General features: G+C 44.7%; 1 protein-coding gene across 1 annotated transcript in view; it reads left to right on the top strand.

The window, feature by feature from the left end:
• The window catches only part of LOC126354749 (proton-coupled amino acid transporter-like protein pathetic), a 219,729-nt gene that overhangs the window by 113,668 nt on the left and 81,721 nt on the right, over positions 1-24,340 (top strand). The gene's annotated exons all lie outside the window — the stretch shown is intronic.

Genomic DNA, 24,340 nt, shown 5'->3' on the forward strand with positions numbered 1-24,340 from the left:
CTCATCATCATCGACTTGCAAGTTACCGAAGTGGTGTCAAGCAGAAAGACTTGTACTGGGTGACTGAAAAACCCCAGATCGGGTCTCCCAGCCATGTCATACCATCAGCTGATTTCAATAATAGGATCTAAAGTCAAGACTCTCCATATGGTATAAGATTTTAATAAAAATATTTGGAATAGCTTTCTCGTTGTGGGACAATATACTAGCTTTGAGTGATGCACCTTCGTGGTGTTAATAAAGTACGAAAAGGACTACTTAATTTTATAAATCGTACCAAAGGATTACAATTTACTCTTAAATTAGTTTAAATAAAAACTGTAAGTATGGTTTGTCCGTGCGCGCCACTATATCTTCATAACCCGAGCCGCAGTTCCATGCGGCTTATATTGTATGATAGTCCTCCATCTCGAATCCATGAAGAAGATTTCGGTTTGCAGCTTATGGCGAAATGGATAAAAACAAACGTTCTTCTTTGCTGACTCTTGTTGGCCCCGAGCGACACCAACGGATAACGACTAAACGGATAGCGAATAAACGGATATATGATTAACGAATTGAGAAGCTAAAAAAAAAAAAAAAATGGTTCAAATGGCTCTGAGCACTATGGGACTTAACATCTGAGGTCATCAGTCCCCTAGAACTTAGAACTACTTAAACCTAACTAACCTAATGACATCACACACATCTATGCCCGAGGCAGGATTCGAACCTGCTACCGTTGCGGTCTCGCGGTTCCAGACTGTAGCACCTAGAACCGCTCGGCCACCCTGGCCGGCTGAGTTTATTTAGGAAAAATAAAGTAATACTTATCACAATTAATAATCGTTCATTACTTAAATAATGACGTTCTGAACGAAGGCTTAATTTAAATGAAACCTCCGAAAATTCATCTACAATAAATAATTAAAGTTACTGTAGCATAAGTTGCAAGCCAAAGTTCCAGAACTGAGAACTAATTAAACTTTCAATCCAGGCTACTATCAAAATTAACCATAGAGAAGGTATTGAAGTTCTATCACCAACGCGAAATATTCAAAATTCACATGTTGAAAATATTTTAGCAAATGTCGTAAGTCCGCAACACAGACGGTTCACCTGACATGAAATCTTCAAAATGCCCAAGTTAATAATATTGCATAGTATTCACTACTGACACACTTGAAAAATCGCCAGTCCACCAGTAAATACTTAGAAATGTACTTATTCATTCGCTCGTAAACCTTTTGCCACACACACATACTGACTGTTCCAGATTTCAACCCTGACTAATGTACGAATGCAAAAATCCAAAAGTGAAAGTGACCACCACTATTTAAATGCTCTCATTGACGTGAGTCAAATATCAGCCTTTGCGACATCTGAAACATACTTAAAAAAAAAATTAGTTTTAAATACAAGTATGACATATGAATTTGCATGTAAATTTAACTACTTTATTCACAAATAATCGTTCTGTCTATGTAAACGTTACTTTGAAATGTTATGTTACTAATAAATATAATAAAAGCTTAGTACACTCATATGTCTCTAATAATGTTTACTTAATAATGCTGCCGTTACTTTTAATCTTTCACATCTTATTTATAATTCAAGCTTTTATGCGCAGAATATACATTCCGGCCTGTAACTCAAAATAAGTTATATTTATAAAGAACCTACTACAAGAGTCCGATAGTGATCACTAAGACCTGCCCGGTGACGCTTATTTTGTAAAAATAGCTTAATGCACTTTTTTTCATTTATTGAGTTTCGATTCCGCCCGCAGGGGGCGGGCTGGCAGCAACTTAGTACGCCGCTCTACAGACTACAGAATTTTAAAACAGAAGAAAAAGAGAATAAACAATAAAAGAAGACGATAAAAACGGTGATGGTGGAGGGTTGGTCAAGCTAATAAAATACACAGGAAGGAGACAGGGAAAATAGGAGACAGACAATTTAAAAAAAAACATGGCGACAGTCCGGTTTCTGTTCGCAAGAGACATAAAAACCACACCCAGCGACAGTATGATTTCCGTTCGTAACACTTCGGAAAAGACACACAACACTTGAATAAACCCTCACTTAAAACACTGCACTAAATAGTTGACAGACACACCACAGCCAAGGGCAGATGATGGGGACCTGGACAGATGAGGGTAAAAAAAGGGGGGAAGGAGAGGAAAAACGAAGTAGAGGTGGTTGGAGCTGACGGAGGGAGAGGACGCATGGGTGGGGGGGGGGGGGGGCAGGGCAGACGTGAGATGTAATGGGAAAGGCAGAGGAGGGGAATGCAAAACGGGGAGAGAAGAGAGGCAGAGACAGGGTAGGTGGGGAAGAAAACATGATGGAAGGGGGGGTGGAGGGAGCCTGGGAAAGGGACAGAGGTAGGGAGGGGGAGGTGGGGATCAGAGTTAATAGGAGGGATAAATAGACTACACAAAGGAAGCGGCTACTCGGGTAGCAGAGTATTTGTGGCGTGCACATGGTTTTTTTTTTTAAGTTAGGCAGTAGTGCAAGGTGTCCTGATGAACACTCACCAGTCGACGTGCAGGCAAGGAAATCAGGTCGCACTCACTGTAAAGACACTCCAGCTATGAAGATATTAGCAGTAAATTTTCAGAGTGTCCGGAATAAAGTTCCTGAATTTACTGCCCTCCAGGAAGCGTGTGGCTCGCAAATTATTCTCGGAAGTGAGACCTGGTTGAACCCTGACATAGGAAGTTCTGAAATATTTAGTGAGAGTTGGAACGTGTATTGGAAGGGCAGATTAGACACCGTAGGAGGTGGTGTCCTCATTGCAGTTGACAAAAATATTGTGTCTACTGACGTCGAAGTAGAGTGTGATTGTGAAGTTATCTGGAAACGTTTAACAGGGGTAGGAGAAATAAAGTTAATTGTTGGGTGTTATTACCGGCTACCAGGTTCCACCATGACAGTTCTAGACTCATGCAAAGGGAGTCTACATTCTGTATCGCAGAAGTACCCGGATCACGCTATATTAGTCGGTGGCGACTTCAACCTATCTAGTATAGACTGGGATGTCTATGGATTCGTTACAAATGGTACAGACTAACCGTCGTGTGAATTACTTTTGAACACATTATCCGGAAACTGTCTTGAGCAGCTAAATCGACAGCCAACGCGTAATGGAAATATTTTAGATCTGGTAGCCACGAACAGACCAGACCTCATCGACGGTGTCGGTGTTGAGACAGGGATTAGTGATCATGATGTTGTCATTAAGACTATGGTTACGAAAGTTAAAAAGTCGGTCAAGAAGACTAAGAGAGCATTCTTACTAGAAAAAGCAAATAAGCAGTTGTTAGCATCCCACTTAGTAAATGAAACGACTTCATTTACTTCTGGTACGATGGACGTGGAAGAATTATGGGCAAATTTTAAACACATTGTAAATCACGCATCGGAGAAGTGTGTGGCGAAAAAGTGGGTTATGGATGGAAAAGACCCACCGTGGCTTAAAAGCGCAGTTCGGAGAATACTCAGGAAGCAAAGGCAGTGGCACTCGTGGTACAATAAAGATCGGGAGAATGAGGACAGGCAAAAGTTAGTAGAGATTCGTGCTGCTGTAAAAAGAGCAGTGCGCGAAGCATTCAACCACTACCACCGTCATACCTTAGCAAAAGATCTTGCTGAAAACCCAAGGAAATTCTGGTCTTACGTAAAATCGGTAAGCTGGTCGAAGGCTTCCAACCAGTCACTCACTGATCAGTCTGGCCTGGCAACGGAAGACAGCAAAACGAAAGCTGAAAATTTAAATTTAGCATTTGAGAAATCTTTCACGCAGGAGGATCGTACAAACATACCGCCGTTTGAGTTTCGTACGGATTCCCGTATGAAGGACATAGTGATAGACATTCCTGGGGTTGTGAAGCAACTGAATTGGTTGAAAATAAATAAATCGCCGGGTCCTGATGGGATTCCAATTCGGTTTTACAGAGAGTACTCAGCTGCATTGGCTCCTTACTTAGCTTGCAGTTATCGTGAATTTCTTGCCCAACGTAAAGTACCGAGCGACTGGGAAAAGGGGCAGGTGTCGCCTGTATATAACAAGGGTAGAAGGACAGATCCTCAAAATTACAGACCAATATCCTTAACATCGGTTTGTTGCAGGATTCTCGAACATATTCTCAGTTCGAATATAATGAATTTCCTTGAGACAGAGAAGTTGCCGTCCTTGGATCAGCACGTCTTTAGAAAGCATCGCTCCTGCGAAACGCAACTCGCCCTTTTTGCACAAGATATCTAGAGAACCATGGATGAAGAGTATCTGACAGATGCCATATTCCTTGACTTCCGAAAAGCGTTTGACTCGGTGGCCCACTGCAGACTCCTAACTAAGGTACGAGCGTATGGGATTGGTTCCCAAATATGTGAGTGGCTCGAAGACATCTTAAGCCAGTACGTTGTCCTCGATAGTGAGTGTTCATCGGAGGTGAGGGTATCACCTGGAGTGCCCCAGGGAAGTGTAGTAGGTCCGCTGTTGTTTTCTACCTACAAAAATGATCTTTTGGATAGGGTGGACAGCAATGTGCACCTGTTTGCTGATGAGGCTGTGGTGTACGGGAAGGTGTCGTCGTTGAGTTACTGTGGGAGGATACAAGATGACTTGGACAGGATCTATGAGTGGTGTAAAGAATGGTAGCTAACTCTAAATATAGATAAATGTAAATTAATGCAGATGAATAGGAAAAAGAATCCTGTAATGTTTGAATACTCCATTAGTAGTGTAGCGCTTGACACAGTCACATCGATTAAATATTTGGGCGTAACATTGCAGAGCGATATGAAGTGGGACAGGCATGTAATGGCAGTTGTGGGGAAGGCGGATAGTCGTCTTCGGTTCATTGGTAGAATTTTGGGAAGATGTGGTTCATCTGTAAAGGAGACCGCTTATACAACACTAATACGACCTATTCTTGAGTACTGCTCGAGCGTTTGGGATCCCTATCAGGTCGGATTGACGGAGGACATAGCAGCAATTCAGAGCGGGCTGCTAGATTTGTTACTGGTAGGTTTGATCATCACGGGAATGATACGGAAATGCTTCAGGAACTCGGGTGGGTGTCCTAGAGGAAAGGAGGCGGTCTTTTCGCGAATCGCTACTGAGGAACTTTAGAGAACCAGCATTTGAGGCTGACTGCAGTACAATTTTACTGCCGCCAAATTAAATTTCGCGGAAAGACCACAAAGACAGAGATCAGGGCCCGTACAGAGGCAAATAGGCAGTCATGTTTTCCTCATTCTGTTTGGTAGTGGAACAGGGAGATAAGATGCTAGTTGTAGTAAGAGATACCCTCCGCCACGCACTGGAAGGTGGATTGCGGAGTATATATGTAGGTGTGGATGTAGATGTAGGGAGAGAGGACATCATCTGGGAGGCAGAGTCGACGGAAGCAACCTGGGGAATGGTGTAGAGTTGGAGGGTAAGGGGGACACAACGGTGAAGGCGCAGCAGGGGTTGAGGGTTGGAGAGGAGAGCAGCAACAAGGGGACTTAAGGCGCTATCGAGATATTGATTTTTAAAGTTCATTATGCACATAAAACATCTGACACGAACTAGATTTAAAAGTACACTGCGTATCCAGGGCACGTTACAAATATACACCCGTCTTAATTTTGTCTTTGTAGCCACGTTACCAGCTTTTGTCACCCTAGTTGGGTTCAGTTGTTATTAGATTTAGTGTTATTTGTAATTTTGTTCTCGGCGCTCAATCCAGGAATGGCGGTTACCTCTTCGTGTCTTCACGTCAATTGCCGGGTTTTTCCTAGACCATGGCCAGAGCCGTCGTTTACCTGACCTGCGGTCTGAAATTCTCATACTCAGAGTATCTGCCAGTCACTGAGCTTCAGAGGGTACCACCATCTATTGATGACACGGCAAAGCTCTTGCGGCTATTGAGCCCTGCTGCCTCGGTCGGCCCGTCTCCTCAACTGTCAAACACTCGCCAGTTCGCCTGCAAACGTCACTAAAGAAAGTGCTTGTGCGGCCGCGTTTGTCTGTCTTTTAAAATTTCTCGTCACCGTTATCGGGATGTACTGTCTCTGACTGCACGGGTTGCGTTCGAAGATACGGGTGTTAAAAGGAGACATCCCTGTCACGGACCTACGAGTAGTTGGTGTAGCAACTTGAAATACCGGGTGGTTATAATTAAACTTTCCGATTTTAGCACATTATAACACGGAAACTAATTACAGTACGAGTACCAAACTTGGCAGCATTAATGTTCAGAGTATGGATTGCACGATTTCCACACGCCACAATGCAGTGATCGATCATCGTGATTCAAAGTCTCGCACGCCTGTCCAGTCACAGTGCACGTGTCAACATGAGCTTGACAAAAGGGGCAGGGCATTACTGGTGAAGATCTACTTCCGAAACAACAACAGTGCTGCAGCTGCACTTCGAGAATATCGCCGGCTGAAAGGATTACGAAAGGGTCCTCTTTCTCCACCTACTGTGCGGAGCCTGATGAAGAAGTTCGAATCAACTGGAGAACTGGGCGTTGCCCCGGGGAAAGGTCGATTACCAGTTGCACCATAGGAGGTTGATGAAATCGATTTTGCTGTGGCAGACAACGCTGCGCGCATTTCTCGATCGTCAGGCAGTGCTTGTTCCATGTCATCCATGTCAGAACAGTTGAACATAGTGTGGTTCACTGTACGGAAGGTGCTTCGAACCATTCTCAAATGGTATCGGTACAAGATCCATATCGTACAGCAGCTTGTACCACATGACGCACAACGACGTCTCGACTTCGCTCTCCACCTTCTCGCAAGAACTGAAGTTGACGAGGGCTGGCCCTGGACCATCCTGCGGACAGACAAGGATCATTCTTCTCTGATGGGTGAGATGAACACACAGGATTGCCGAGTGTGGGGATCTTCATCTCCAGTCCTCTGTGTGGTGAGACTTCACGCCTACATTCATCATAGGCCTATTCTTTTTTGAGCACGTTGGCACCCAATGACCAATGACGTGCAGTGTGAGTCGCCAGCGTTATTGCGATGTGCTACGCCAGCGTGTCATACCCGCCTTGCAGGGGAGAGACGCATTGAACACAACAGTTTTCATGCAAGATGGGGCCCAACCGTACATCGCTCGTGAAGTTGACCTGCTTTCCAGAAACACATTTGCAAACGACGAAATTATCAGCCGATCGTTTCCGAATTCTCACTCCCTGTGATTTTTGGTTGTGGGTCTACATGAATTCCTGGGTTTACCAGGGGAAGATTCACACTTGTGCTGATCTGAAGCGCAACGTATCAAGGAGGTAGCCAGCATACCTACGGACATGCGTCGTGCTGCTGTGCAGAATACAATCCTGCACGTTTACACTCTTCTGGGCACTGACGGGTGCCATATTGAGCCCCTTTTGTAGTAGTAATGGTATCTGTATGTAATGATATGAGGTACCGTGGCAGAAAATTAAAAGTGATTCAACTCAATTTATTCCGCATTATTTTTCTTCCACATGTCCTTGACATTAATGCTACCAAGTTTAGTACTCGTACGGTAATTAGTTTCCGTGTTACAACGTGTTAAATAGGGAAAGTGTATAACTACCCGGGAGAGTGTAGCCACAATGCTCCTGAATGTACTAGAATGTGCCATAATGTTCTATAATGTTGGATAACGATCTGTAATTCTCCAGACATTTTCTAGACTCTTCCAGGATGTTCGAGAACGTTCTCAAATGTTCCATTACCCTGTACTGCTGGAGATATGTTCGTGTTCAGAAGGATATGTGTTGACGATGGCGGGATACATTCGTTAGTCTGATTCTCAAATAAATTTAAGTCACAGTGAATTTTTTGAGGTCGTGGACAATGTATTAAATGGAATTTTGCGTGTTAAATAGTATTATTACTTTACAGGAGACTAAAACGGGAATCAGGAGATCTTATCTATGGCGGATTGAAAAGAAGGAGACAGAGAGAACAGCGAAAAACTGAAACAGATGAGGAGTGAGAAACAAATGTACCTGCACAGCGGGAATAGATTATGAAATGATATAATCGTGTGGCATTGTTGGCCGGGGGGCCCCACCCATCCGGGGAATTTCGGTCGCCAGTTTCCAAGCCTTATTTCAGTCGACGCCCCATTGGACGACTTGCGCGTTGATGATGATGGTGATGATGATGGGTGGTGGTGGTGATGACTATGCGGGCGACTCAACACCGAGTCCACAAGCAGAGAAAACTTGAACCCGGCCGGGAATCGAATCCGGGTCACAGCATGGCAGGCAAACACGTTGCCACCTAGTTAAGCAGGCTGATATTAGACTGAGAGACAGCTTAACGTGTAGCTGACTGGATGAAATTATAGAAGAGGAGCATCCAGACACAGAGAAGATGCTGGAGAAGCTGCATTACGAAATACACTCCTGGAATTGGAAAAAAGAACACATTGACACCGGTGTGTCAGACCCACCATACTTGCTCCGGACACTGCGAGAGGGCTGTACAAGCAATGATCACACGCACGGCACAGCGGACACACCAGGAAACGCGGTGTTGGCCGTCGAATGGCGCTAGCTGCGCAGCATTTGTGCACCGCCGCCGTCAGTGTCAGCCAGTTTGCCATGGCATACGGAGCTCCATCGCAGTCTTTAACACTGGTAGCATGCCGCGATAGCGTGGACGTGAACCGTATGTGCAGTTGACGGACTTTGAGCGAGGGCGTATAGTGGGCATGCGGGAGGCCGGGTGGACGTACCGCCGAATTGCTCAACACGTGGGGCGTGAGGTCTCCACAGTACATCTATGTTGTCGCCAGTGGCCGGCGGAAGGTGCACGTGCCCGTCGACCTGGGACCGGACCGCAGCGACGCACGGATGCACGCCAAGACCGTAGGATCCTACGCAGTGCCGTAGGGGACCGCACCGCCACTTTCCAGCAAATTAGGGACACTGTTGCTCCTGGGGTATCGGCGAGGACCATTCGCAACAGTCTCCATGAAGCTGGGCTACGGTCCCGCACACCGTTAGGCCGTCTTCCGCTCACGCCACAACATCGTGCAGCCCGCCTCCAGTGGTGTCGCGACAGGCGTGAATGGAGGGACGAATGGAGACGTGTCGTCTTCAGCGATGAGAGTCGCTTCTGCCTTGGTGCCAATGATGGTCGTATGCGTGTTTGGCGCCGTGCAGGTGAGCGCCACAATTAGGACTGCATACGACCGAGGCACACAGGGCCAACACCCGGCATCATGGTGTGGGGAGCGATCTCCTACACTGGCCGTACACCTCTGGTGATCGTCGAGGGGACACAGAATAGTGCACGGTACATCCAAACCGTCATCAAACCCATCGTTCTTCCATTCCTAGACCGGCAAGGGAACTTGCTGTTCCAACAGGACAATGCTCTTCCGCATGTATCCCGTGCCACCCAACGTGCTCTAGAAGGTGTAAGTCAACTACCCTGGCCAGCAAGATCTCCGGATCTGTCCCCCATTGAGCATGTTTGGGACTGGATGAAGCGTCGTCTCTCGCGGTCTGCACGTCCAGCACGAACGCTGGTCCAACTGAGGCGCCAGGTGGAAATGGCATGGCAAGCCGTTCCACAGGACTACATCCAGCATCTCTACGATCGTCTCCATGGTGGATATACACTGTACTAGTGCCGACCAATTGTGCATGCTCTGTTGCCTGTGTCTATGTGGCTGTGGTTATGTCAGTGTGATATATCTGACCCCAGGAATGTGTCAATAAAGTTTCCCCTTCCTGGGACAATGAATTCACGGTGTTCTTATTTCAATTTCCAGGAGTGTAGACCAGGCAGAGTTACAACGAGTGAAAGACAACGGTCACAAATGCATGAACAGAATGTTAACGTGCGGAAAGTGCGAAGCAGAAGCAGAGATCACAGTCTGGTAGGGAAGCACTGCGTTATGATACCAGTGAGGAGCCCAACACAAACAAACAGTCACTGGCGAAATGGGTCAATTGTGCCCCTTCTCCGGCGCATAGAAATTCAATAGAGAAATACCAGGGATGAGCCGCATGAATGGAAAAATTCGAGTAGCACCATTGGAAGTGATCCCAAGAGGATATTTTATTACATGACAGGAGAAACTACCGATTAAAAACATTTTGTGTAATATATGTGGCCGAGAGGTTCTAGGCGCTACAGCTTGACGGTGTTTCGTTGAACCCTCTGCCAGGCACTTTATTGTGAATAGCAGAGTAATCATGTAGATGTAGATGTAGAGTTAGATGTAGATGATGGAAACCAAGAGCGTTAAGGCGTCAGCAGACAGCTGGCATATACAGCTTTCTGTCCATTTCTGTATCTAGCATGAATGAATTCTCGACGATGGCATAACGGAAGGCTCTCTATTGGTCAATGTAAGTTGCTTCGTCTTTTTGGGGAGTAGGAAATCATTCTTGATATCTTCCTACTTCCATCCACGTTTCCTTAATTACCTGGGTGTTGTGTGATGTCCTTAGGTTAGTTAGGTTTAAGTAGTTCTACGTTCTAGGGGACTGATGACCTCAGAAGTAAAGTCCCATAGTGCTCAGAGCCATTTGAACCATTTGTAATATATGAGAACGTACAATTCTTCTTTTCATATTACAGCATTTGGTGCTACTTCCGAGAGAAGTAAAGAATACTAATTCAGTTCTGTGATTTGGCTAAATTCAGTTCTGTGCTTTAGTTAAGGAACAGCTCTATCATAGTGTGAGATTATTATTACCATTACCAAACGGATTTTATAAATTTTTGCAAGTGTGTTTCATTGACGAAGGTATTCGATCTACGTTGAGCAAATTTCAGCGGATTAAGACGCGAAATCATTGTAGAACAGCAGAGAATTTTACATAAGTACAATCAGTTGGTTCACGTATCCGAAACAGTATTTGATCAAATGATATTCGATGTGGATAAAGTAATTCGGGCACAGAACACAAACGCTGATTCAGTGCACGTCACGTCCGGGAAATGAATGTTCATTTGTACATTTTTCGAGAATGTTACTCAGTGATCTGGAAAGCAATTGAAAATAAAGACCAAACATTGGGTTTCTTTTAAGCTAGCACATAAATAATATTTTCGACAAAACATCCATTTGCATAGCCAAATAAGAATCAGGAATGTGTCTAGTACTCTAACTACGCCCAATTTCGATATATAAATAATTTTAAAATGAAGTTGCTCTCCACAGAACATGTTAGCACCTCTCAAGGAAATACGGACTGAGTGAAAAAGTGAAGCACCCAGAAGCGGAGGAGGTAACGATGCGAAATTTCACTGCTTAAGAGGCATGTGATGTTATTTCAGTGATAACAGTGTCGAGTCATATTTACAAAGACACTGGCAGTATGGATCCACTTAGAAGTATCACATTGTACCCTCTGGCCTCGTTGTATGCACTGATTCTATTCGGAAGCGTGTTTATAAACTCGTTATATCCACATCTGAGGCAAAGTGGAGAACAGCTGTTGTAATTCTTTGTTGATATCCTGGATAACTGGCAATGAGACGGAGTTGACGTCCTAGCTTGGCCCACACATGTTCAGTCGGGGACTGATCTGCGGATTTTGCTGGGCACATCAGTACTTCGACATCACCGTGACAGTTCATAGAGCGACGCACCGTGTGTGACGAGCATTGTCCTGCTGAAAAATGGCACCACAGTGCTGTAGCATGAGAAGTAACACATGAGGATGCAGAGTTCATGAGTCGTACCGTTTTCCTGTCAGAGTTCCCTCAATAACTGCCACCCGTGACCTCAGGTCGTACCTGACGTCTCCCCTCGCCATGATAACAGGAGTAACATTGTTGCGCTTTTCCACACAACTGGAAGAATGAGATCTCTTCCCATTTCGCCACAGCACTCACCGATTACAGTCGTCCGGGGTATTACAGAATCGCGATCCATCGCTGAGCGCGATGCGACACCTTCCACCAGCAGACCATGCTTCCAGGACACGGCTAGACTCCAGAAGCCGACATTTATTTATTGATGTTAACGGTAGCCTACACATATGACGGCAGGTCACGTTTGCCAGGCATTCACCGAACACAAATCATTCTATATACAGGGTGTTACAAAAAAGTGCGGCCAAAGTTTCAGGAAACATTCCTCACACACAAATAAAGAAAAGTTGTTATGTGGACAGGTGCCCGGAAACGTTTAATTTCCATGTTAGAGCTCATTTTAATTTCGTCAGTATGTACTGTACTTCCTCGATTCACCGCCATGATTTCATACGGGATACTCTACCTGTGCTGCTAGAACATGTGCCTTTACAAGTACGACACAACATGTGGTTCATGCACTATGGAGCTCCTGCACATTTCAGTCGAAGTGTTCGTACGCTTCTCAACAACAGATTCGGTGACCGATGGATTGGAAGAGGCGGACCAATTCCATGGCCTTCACGCTCTCCTGACCTCAACCCTCTTGACTTTCATTTATGGAGGCATTTGAAAGCTCTTGTCTACGCAACCCCGGTACCAAATGTAGAGACTCCTCGTGCTCGTATTGTGGACGGTTCTGATACAATACGCCATTCTCCAGGGCTGCAGCAACGCATCAGGGATTCCATGAGACGGAGGGTGGATCCATGTATCCTCACTAACGGAGGACATTTTGAACATTTCCTGTAACAAAGTGTTTGAAGTCACGCTGGTACGTTCTGTTGATGTGTGTTTCCATTCCATGATTAATGTGATTTGAAGAGAAGTAATAAAATGAGCTCTAACATGGAAAGTAAACGTTTCCGGACACATGTCCACATAACATATTTTCTTTCTTTGTGTGTGAGGAATGTTTCCTGAAAGTTTGGCCGTACCTTTTTGTAACACCCTGTATATGAAGATGGTATCTGTTCTTCCGGATATGTCCGAAAGAACAGATGACATCGATGACCATGCAGCTCGTTACAATAAAATTATAGTGAAATGAATACCCTTAGCTGTATACAGGCGTTGATATAAGTTTACGGGGACAGTTGAAAATGTGTGCCCCGACCGGGACTCGAACCTGGGATGTACCGCTTACATGGAAGACGCTCTATCCATTTTTTTATATCTCATTTTGTTCGTTTTTGTTCGTTGAATCTGATCGGGGCGGACGTCGTAAGACACTCTTTTAAGTTCTTTGTTGATATATTCACTCAGTTTTTTTAATTACATATGGCAGCTAACCCTCTGACCGAACAACCATTTGAGCTACTGAGGACACAGACGATAGCGCCACTGCAGGGGCTTATCTCTGGCACGCCTGCCGTCAGTGCCACATTTGCAACTTATTGTTCCGCACTATATTCATAGCGCCCCTGCCCATTATACTCATTACTCGCGGCTTTACAGCCCGTAAGAGTTCGGGCACTGTCTGTGCATCTGCACAGAAGAAGATAGTCAAATGGCCTGTGCGTTAATTTTACATATATATGAAGATGGTTTCTGTTCTTTCGGACATGTCCGAATGAACAGATACCAACTTCATATATGTATATATAATTAAGGCTCATCGGCCATTTGACCATCTTCTGTGTGGATGGACAAACAGTGCCTGAAATCTTACGGGAATTGGCAGTAAAGCCGCGAGTAATGAGTATAATGGGCAGGGGCGCTATGAATATAGTGCGGAACAATAAGTTGCAAATGTGGCACTGACGGCAGGCGTGCCAGAGATAAGTCCCTGCAGTGGCGCTATCGTCTGTGTCCTCGGTGGCTGAAATGGATAGAGCGTCTGCCATGTAAGCAGGGAATCCCAGGTTCGAGTCCCGTTCGGGGCACACATTTTCAACTGTCCCCGTTGACTTATATCAACGCCAGTATACAGCTACGGGTATTCATTTCATTGTAATTACAATTCATTCTATCGGATTTCCACCGGGTGTAGCGCGACTCGTCATACCAAATAACTCGTTCCCAGTCGTCCACTGCCCAATGGCATCACTCTTTACACTCAAGCGTCGCTGACCATTGTCTACAGAAGTATGTGGCTGTTGAGGAACTGTTCGGCCACTGTATCCCATTCTTTTTAACTCCCTACGACAGTCATTGTGCTAGCTTTATCGAAGGTAGCACTTTGGAACTCATATATATTTCCTCCCATTAATTTCACGTGATTTTTTTTTTTACATCCACCCTCAACAATGCTCTACGGACCACGTCCGTCAGTATAGGAGGTTTAGGTGCTGTTGTTTCTTCACGTTTCCACTTCACAACCACATCACCAGCAATCAACTTGGACAGCTTTAGTAGAGCTGAAATGTCCCTGTTTGTTAGTAAGGCCACACCTAATGACCAGACCACCTTCGAAGTCACTGAACTCCCCTGACCAAGCCATTACGCTGTTGCTGCCTCTCTATCGACAACACAACACTCTCTGCAGTCTTTCATACAGACGGGCCCGCCTCTCGTCACATCTAGTGGCCTGTTCCGCATTGCATAGTGTCGTCTTCTGATCAGATAGCGTACAGGATGGAAACGAAGCAATATTAACAAGCACAGATTGGTGTTGAAGAATGATTCAAATGGTTCAAATGACTCTGAGCACTATGGGACTTAACATCTGTGGTCATCAATCCCCTAGAACTTAGAACTACTTAAACCTAACTAACCTAAGGACAATCACACACATTCATGCCCGAGGCAGGAGTCGAACCTGCGACCGTAGCAGTCGCGCGGTACCGGACTGAGCGCCTGGACCACTAGACCACCGCGACCGGCCTGTTGAAGAATGACTTGAGGTGCAAATTGCGGTTACGAACCCAGGTGTCCATTGACGTTACAGGCTCTTCGAGTTAGACGGATAAACGCCTGTTGGTAGGCAACCAGTTCGGTACCATTCGGCGTCTGATGTGTCCACGACTCTCACATCAGAGCCTGCTAAGGGTAATGACAACAGAGCCTTCAGCGTTACAACTTCAGTTGTCTGTACTAGGAGTGGCCTAGCGGTCTCCGTAACTTCGATGCTCTAGCATCATAGGATAACGCTGCCTATACTCAGTTTGTTCGTCAACATATCGAGAAAATAACGTTGAGAAATGTCATAAGACTCAAACAACACTAATGGCCGTTACAATTGCTAGACCAAGAAGAAATTCAGATGATAAACGGTCATTTATTGGACGAATATATCATACTAGAACTGACATGTGAATAGATTTTCACGCGATTTGGGTGCCTAGATCCTCAGAAATCAGTACCTCTGGCCGGAATAACGGCCTTGATACGCCTGGGCATTGAGTCAAACAGGGCTTGGATGACGTGTACAGGTACAGCTGCCCATGCAACTTCAACGCGATGCCACAGTTCATCAAGAGTAGTAACTGTCGTTTTGTGACGAGCCAGTTGCTCGGCCACCATTGACCAGACGTATTCAATTGGTGAGAGATCTGGAGAATGTGCTGGCCAACGCAGCAGTCGAACATTTTCAGTATCCATAAAGGCCCGTACACGACCTGCAACAAGCGGTCGTGCATTATCCTGCTGAAATGTAGCGTTAAGCAGGGATTGAATGAAGGGTAGAGCCACGGGTCATAACACATCTGAAATGTAACGTCCAGTGTTGAAAGAGCCGTCAATGTGAACAAGAGGTGACCGAGACGTGTTACCAATGGCACCCCATACCACCACGCTGGGTGATACGCCAGTATGGCGATGACGAATACACGCTTCCACTGATGCAGCATCAAGGGTAACCTCAGCCATGGTCTCCGAGGTGATAGTCCATGCTGCTCCAAACGTCGTCGAACTGATCGTGCTGATGGTTGTTGTCTTGCAAACGTTCCCCTCTGTTGATTCAGGGATCTAGACGTGGCTGCGCGATCCGTTACAACCATGCGGATAAGATGCCTGTCATCTCGACTGCTAGTGATACGAGGCCGTTGGAATTCAGCACGGCATTCCGTATTAACCTCCTGAACCCACCGATTCCATATTCTGCTAACAGTCATTAGATCTCGACCAACGGGAGCAGCAATGTCGCGATACGATGAACCACAATCGCGATAGGGTACAATCCGATCCTTATCCGAGTCGGAAACATGATGGTACGCATTTCTCCTCCTTACACGAGGCATCACAATAACGTTTCACCAGGCACCCCGGTCGACTGCTGTTTGTATATGCGAAATCGGTTGGAAACGTTAGGGGACTGATGACCATAGATGTTAAGTCCCAAAGTGCTGACAGCCATTTTTGGTTGGAAACTTTCCTCATGTCAGCACGTTGTAAGTGTTGCCACCGGCGCCAACCTTGTGTGAATGCTCTGAAAAGCTAATCATTTGCATATCGCAGCATCTTATTCCTCTCGGTTAAATTTCGCGTCTGTAGCACGTCATCTTCGCGGTATAGCAATTTATAGGCCAGTAGTGTATTTAGCAAGTTACGTGATTGAAAGCAGGAGTAACTACGTATTCCATATCGGAAAAGGAAATGCGGCGTACGAATGCCGAGATTTGTGAGCCATTTAGTGTGACCGGACGCTGTACTGCATGGGAACATGAGGGCAGGTGTACTCGTCGCCAAGGTTCCATTCGACTGCGTCTGACCATCACGAGCGAGGTTGGCCAATTCGTGCACCAAGCACTTCGCAACAGCTTCACATCACGTGTGCCACCCAGGAACGATTTATCGGCTCCCTGCAACATTCTTTTTTATGCTGCACCATTGGTCAGAGACTGCAGCAGCCGGATGTAGTCCAGTGTCCTGGACTGGCAAAGTTACATGTTCAGGCACATTGATTTGCCAATGTGCTGATGCCCATTGGTGCTCGAACCACATCTATATTCCAGAATGAAACTTTCATTCTGCAGCGGAGTGTGCGCTGATATGAAACTGCCTGGCAGATTAAAACTGTGTGCCAGACCGAGACTCGAACTAGCGACCTTTGCCTTTCGCGGAAAGTGTTCCACCAACTGAGCTACCCAATAACGACTGACGACCCCCCTCAGAGCTTTACTTCCACCAGTTCTCGGTCCTGCTCACAGTTTTAATGGTTCAAATGGCTCTAAGCACTATCGGACTTAACATCTGAGGTCATCAGTCCCATAGACGTAGTACTACTTAAACCTAACTAAGGACATCACACACATCCATGCCCGAGGCAGGATTCCAACCTGCGACCGTAGCAGGCGTGCGGATCCGGAGTGAAGCGCCTAGAATCGCTAGGTCAACAGTTTTAATCTGCCAGGATGTTTCACATCTATCAGTTGTAGAGGTATGAAACCGTGAAACCGTTATTTACCTATAGATGGTGCTAGCCGTCAGTGTAGAGTCCGTGAGACCGCGCCTGCAGTGCCATCAGCTTCCTGTAACAACTGACGACGACTGTCAACACATAGTAACCCAAGTTCCATACATCGGTATCTGCTGTAAAACCGTAAACATGTCGAGTTTGGTGCCTACGAACTAAGATTCCGGACACCATTGGTTTTCTGTTATCATTTGAGGAAAAACAGCTGCAGAATCACATCGAATGCTTGTCGAAGGTTTCGGCGAGCATGCTCTTGGGAAAACACAGTGTTTCGAGTGGTTCAAAAAATTCGAGAGTAGTGATTTTCACGTGAGAAACGACAAGTGTGGGAAACCACCGAAAAAGTTCAAAGACAACGAATTGTAGGTCTTACTAGATGAACATGATACTCAAACTCAACAGGAACTCGCGGAACAATTGAATGTGACGCAGAAAGCCATTTCTCATCTGTTTTAAACTATGGGAAAGTGCGGAAAGTGGGGAAATGGGCTCCACATGAACTGAATGAAAGATAGCAAGTAAATCGAAAGACCACTTGTGAAATGCTGCCCGCCAGATGCAGAAGAAAGTTCTCCATCGAATAGTGACAGATGAAGAAAAATGGATATATTTTGAGGACCTTAATCGTTGTAAATCATGGGTGAATCCGGGCAAACCATCGACATGCACTGCAAGACCAAATAGCTTAAGAAAGAAGACAATTCTCTGTGTTTTGTGCAATCAGAAGGGTGTCATCTATTACAAGCTGCTAAAACCTGGTGAAACCGTTAACACTGATCACTACCAACAGCAAATGATCGATTTAAATCGAGCTTTAAGTGAAAAACGACTGGAATATCGAAAAAGGCAACACAAAGTCATATTGATCTTTGATTACGCTCCATCACACACAGCAAAACGGGTCAGGGAATTCTCCAGATTTGGCTCCATTCGATTATCATCTGTTTGCATCACTGGGATACGTGCTCGCTGAACAACACTTGAGTTAGTGTGAAAATGAACGAAAGTGACTCGCTGACTGGTTGGCTTCAAAGAAGAACTGTTTTTTTGGAGTGGCATACTTAGAATGCAGGACAGGTTGGAGAAACGTATAAATAGCAATGAAGATTATTTTGAATAAAGTATTGTTTATCACTTTCAAAATACAGACGTGTAATTATTGCAACTAAATTCCGGTTTCATAGTTCTACCCCTGGTGTATTATTTGCTGACTTGGCACGTCCTCCAGGGAGGTAGATACGACTTCAATAAAAACCTCTTGATATGGAGTCACATTTAGTCAGTGGTCGTACTTGTGGATGTATTAATCTCTCACCAGTGATTTCTGCCACGTCTGAAACAACACAACTGAGTGCAGACTATCTTATTCACAGATTGATGGCCACCTAGCGAACTGTGTGACACAGAGCCATTAAAATGCCTTGCTGACCCTGTTGACGAATCGCCAGTGCAACGACTGTGCTCGCATCCACATCAAACATGTTTCAGCCTCTCCTATGAACAAGTGTTAAGACCTCAGAAAATACACGATTCGTTACCAACTGTTGTTGGAATTGTTTTTGTTTTTTGGTTTCAATCAATCTACAAATATTCGAAATTTTTTTTTTGTGTTCGGTTCTAGGTTTTCAGAGAATAACAGCACACGAAGGGAGACGTAATTCCTTGTATGTTCAACTACCTCCACTCTACTGTGGTATCAACCAAGATATTCAAGTAACTATTCTTTTTTAGTGGAATGATATAGATTTTTTTAAAACACACTCGAAACCACTTGCAAAGACGAGTAAATTTGATAGCCTGCCATGGCCTTTAAATAAAAACGCTAAATGTTCGTTTAAAATAAATTTTACCCTGATTTGCAGCCGATTTCCAGAAATGATTCGTTGGTTTCCCGTATCTACAACTCTAGGGGATTGAGTTCTGGGGAATGTGGGGTCCTTACAGACCAATACTAGGTCCTGGACTGTCAGAGTCAGAAGTTCGGACACGTTACTGGGCAAAGGTCTGGTGCTCATTGGTGCTTGAACCACACGCAAACTGATTCGGAAATTTTAATGAAACGGTACAGCTTCCACAAGTGGAAGGGGAATTTCATTGGAAAGTCTATCAGAGAAAGTTTCAATCAGGAACATTGTTGCTTTAATGAATAGATGTGTGACTAGTCTCTTCTTATAGATGAAACTCGATTAAGACGATTTGTTTGACGTCTGTACGATTTGAAACCAAACACCCTGAAGAAAGTTTGAAATCATAAAAACAAATGAAGCAATTCGTGTTGAAGAGATTCAGCTGATGACGTCATGCGTACATCTGCAAACCGCAACAAGTTGAATGGCCTTATGGCTTTAAGTTTCACGATAGACAGCAGAGGAATGCGCTTACATTTCTTATTGAAGCAAAACACTTAAAAAGGGTGCGGTACCATGAGCAAATCTGGTATTGGCACACACATAAAGCCAGTTGGTTTAAGTTCAAACAATGGATGCTCTTGGGATGCAATGAGAAGACTACTGCAAATTCCGGTAGAAACATATTCTGATATTCCACCCAAATACATGAAATAGAATGTTGAAACCGTAGATCAGCATGATCCATCCGAAAACGTGCACCAGGGTTCCCCAGAACACGTAAGCTGACCCCAGAGAGGCTTGCTGTAGCGACAGCGTTTTCTCAAACTGAAGTGTTGGCGGCGAGCGCTCTGACTGGCTGCTACAGATCGAAGTCCCTCGAAGGGAAACCTCGAAGGGTAACTCCGTGAGGCATCCAGTGCGCCGCTACACAGGGAATGCCGCATACAGCCGGGCAGTACAGGCTGTTAGAAGCAAATTGCTTTGAAAGAGAACAGAAGGCTATCTAGTGGCGAATAGCCGACGCGTTTGACAGTGATGTAACGCTTGCTAATGTTGACGATGAAGCCTTTCGCAGAAATATCCGAGAAATATGCTAAACTCGAAAGGCGAGGCGGCTGGAATCGGCTGATGCAAACAAACACAAACGGGATGATTGGTCAGAAGCCGCAGCACATGGACACTGGTGTTGTTGCGTCCTTGGAAGTAGGTCCTACTTATGTATTACATGTATTATTACTAAGTTACATTAAGCGAAACTTTAAGATATTCAAATGTATTAGCAGCCATCAACGTTTTTCTTAATCACGCTTTAGCTATGTAGTTTTTATTTCAAAAATCGTGTATAGTCACACCTCTGCACTATTGTTGTAAGTAGGCTGTTTAGTTTTTTTTTATTGGTAACGCCAAGTAGCGCTATGTATGAAAATCACTGGCTGTGCTGTGTGCAGTCAGTGGCTGGTTGGCATTGTTGTAATACTCGCCATTGTAGTGTTGGACAGCTGGATGTTAACAGCGCGTTGCGTTGCGCAGTTGGAGGTGAGCCGCCAGCAGTGGTGGATGTGGGGAGAGAGATGGCGGAGTTTTGAAATTTAAAAGACTGGATGTCACGAACTGCTATATATATTATGACTTTTGACGATATTAAGGTAAATACATTATTTGTTCTCTACTAAAATCTTTCATTTGCTAACTATGCCTATCAGTAGTTAGTGCCTTCTGTAGTTTGAATCTTTTATTTAGCTGACAGTAGTGGTGCTCGATGTATTGCAGTAGTTCGAGTAACCAAGATTTTTGTGAGGTAAGTGATATGTGAAACTTATAGGTTAATGTTAGTCAGAGCCATTCTTTTGTAGGGATTTTTGAAAGTAAGATTGCGTTGCGCTAAAAATATTGTGTGTCACTTTAAACACAATCATGTATAATTTTTCTAAGGGGACGTTTCATATTGTATTCTGATTGTCGCGCTGTTAAATACGCAGTGTCAGAATGGCTGAGGCCACTTACCCGTAGTGGAACATGCGAGTGGAACACGGTTAAAAAGTGCCGAGAATTACGTTGTTCTTAATGTGTGTCATACGTTTACATAGATAATCGACATTGAAGTTTTCTGAACAACTGTATAAGATATACACTACTGGCCATTAAAATTGCTGCACCCAGAAGAAATGCAGATGATAAACGGGTATTCATTGGACAAATATATTTTACTAGAACGGACATGTGATCACATTTTCAAGCAATCTGGGTGCATAGAGCCTGAGAAATCAGTACCCAGAACAACCACCTCTGGCCATAATAATGGCCTTATAGGCCTTCGCATTGAGTCAGAGCTTGGATGGCATGTACAGGTACAGCTGCCCATGCAGCTTCAACACGATACCACAGTTCATCAAGAGTAGTGACTGTCGTATTGTCACGACTCATTTGCTCGGCCACCATTGACAGACGTTTTCAGTTGGTGACAGATCTGGAGAATGTGCTGGCCAGGGCAGCAGTCGAACATTTTATGTATCCAGAAAGGCCCGTACAGGATCTGCAACATGCGGTCGTGCATTATCCTGCTGAAATGTGGGGTATTGCAGGGATCGAATGAAGGGTATAGCCAGGGGCCGTAACACATCTGAAATGTAACGTCCACTGTTCAAAATACTGTCAATGCGAACAACAGGTTACCGAGACGTGTAACCAATGGCACCTCATACAATCACACCTGGTGATACCCCAGTATGGCGATGACGAATACGCGCTTCCAATGTGCGTTCACCGCGATGTCGCCAAACACGGATGCGACCATCATGATGCTGTAAACAGAATCTGGATTGATCCGCAAAAATGACGTTTTGCCGATCGTGCACCCAGGTTCGCCGTTGAGCACACCACCGCAGGCGCTCCTGTCTGTGATGCACCGTCAAGGGTAACCGCAGCCATGGTCTCCGAGCTGACTGTCCATGCTGCTGCAGACGTAATCGAGCTGTTCGTGCAGATGGTTGTTGACTTGCAAAAGTCCCCATCTGTTGACTCAGGGATCGAGATGTGGATGCACGATGCTTTACAGCCATGCGGATAAGATGCCTGTCATCTCGACTGCTAGTGATACGAGGACTTTGGGATCCAGCACGGCGTTCTGTATTACCCTCCTGAACCCACTGATGCTATATTCTGCTAACAGTCATTGGATGTCGACCAACGCGAGCAGCAATGTCGCGATACGATAAACCGCAATCACGATAGGCTACAATCCGACCTTCATCAAAGTCGGAAACGTGATGGTACGCATTTCGCCTCCTTACACGAGGTATCACAACGAAGTTTCACCAGGCAACGCCGGTCAACTGCTGTTTGTGTATGAGAAATCGGTTGGTAATTTTCCTCATATCAGCAAGTTGTAAGTGTCGCCTCTGGCGCCAACCTTGTGTGAATGCTCTGAAAAGCTAATCATTTGCATATCACAGCATCTTCTTCCTGTCGGTTAAATTTCGCTTCTGTAGCACGGCATCTCCGTGGTGTAGCAATTGTATTGGCCAGTAGTGTAGTTGCAATAACTTTGCATCTTTGTATATAGTGGAATCGGTAGCGTAATAACTTGATAGCTCAGTGCACTAAATGTGTCGCTGGTTCAAAAGTTGCCCCACTCAATTTTTTTCCTCGTTGTCCTCAAATTACCTAAATCTCGTTGTTGTATAATTCATTATCATTTTTGTGAATACTGCACGTGTTCTTGTTTTTAATTACATATTGTACGCCAACTTCCTTTTTTCATTTCAAATATAAATTCTCAGTTGTCGATATTTTATGATCGTTAGTAAAGTTTACTTAAATTAAGAAAAATAACAGTTTCACTTTTTAAGTCAAAAACGGAAAACTAAATACTCTTTATTTTGACTATGTCCATTGTTTTATACCACAGAAGCAGGTGTCGTAGAAACAATCATTTTCACAGCATCGAGCCCATCATACAAATGCTGCATTTTTACATTTGCTACTGTACGACTACAAAATGAATCCAACAGAACTGATGTGGAGCCAAGTTAAGGGATTTGGCCTGAGAAATAACAAGAATGTTAAGCTGCCAGAAGTACTGGAACTAACTCACGCAGTTTTTTCACATGTCACTGCTGAGCGTTGGCGGAATATAGAACGCAACTAAATGACATTCGGAGCTATATCGTTTCTTTGCTCTTCTCTTTTTACGCCTCAACTGCAAATGCTCGCGTCACTACAGGGTACTTGGACCGCTGGCTGGGTACTGCTGTCCCAAGCTTAATGTGCCGGTAAAGCTGTTGCCCCGCATTGTCGCTCAGTCTATGTATGTAACAGAGCATAAAACGTATCCTTATGACCGCACTTAACTATACTGGTCACAACTTGGCTTCCGCTGCAAGTGAAACGAAATCCAATGAGATTCAAGCAAACGCGGAAGAATACATGGCGTAATGTTTACATCAGGTTTATTCTTACGATGAACAGAGTGTATAACAAGGCATATGGCATCTACAGGGCTTGGCCAGAAACTAAAGTGGGTGCTCCAGATGGTCAAGCGTTTAGGAAAATAGCATTTCGGTCGCTGGTCGGGCAAGGCATCAGCCATTTGTGTTACAGGAAGCTCCAGGCCCTCGCTGGAAAGAGGCAAGAACCGTAATCCAAGATTCGAGTCTGTATGCGGAAACTTTTTTTCTTTTCAATTTTTATGTTATTTTCACAGCAAATAAACCGAAATGTAAACAAATTTAGCCATTCGTATACAGCGCAGTACGCTATAATCCTTTCTGGAGAATTATTGCCAGCAGTCTACATATACCTACCAGAGAGCACTGGCTCTTTTGTACCGAGGATTCAAGAAACGGTTGGTGAGTACGCAGTCAAAATATCTTCAAAATATTAGAAACTCTCAATAGTCTTATATAAACAATTTTTTTACTGATGTAATGAACAGCAGAACTAACGTCTTCTGTTAATTGATTCCTTGGAAAGACAAAATAAAATAAAACAAAAATAAAAAATAAAATAAAATCCACAGTCATACGACGAGATTTTTCAAGACGAACACGGGCTGGCATCATCCGGTATTGAAATGATTTCCTCCAAATGAACTCTGCTACTTGAAACCCTGCGATGTCTATTATTTATCGTCAGGAAGAGAATTTCGTTAAACAGTTTCAATTCGCCCTTATCTCAACGAAAGAGAGAAAGAAATCACATCCAACTCTGCATCAAAATGCGTTTCATTGTACGTCACCAGTTATTCTTGGAAATACTTGGCACTGAGCGAGGTGGC

The sequence above is a fragment of the Schistocerca gregaria genome, chromosome 3 (genome assembly GCF_023897955.1).
Source record: "Schistocerca gregaria isolate iqSchGreg1 chromosome 3, iqSchGreg1.2, whole genome shotgun sequence".
NCBI lineage: Eukaryota > Metazoa > Arthropoda > Insecta > Orthoptera > Acrididae > Schistocerca > Schistocerca gregaria.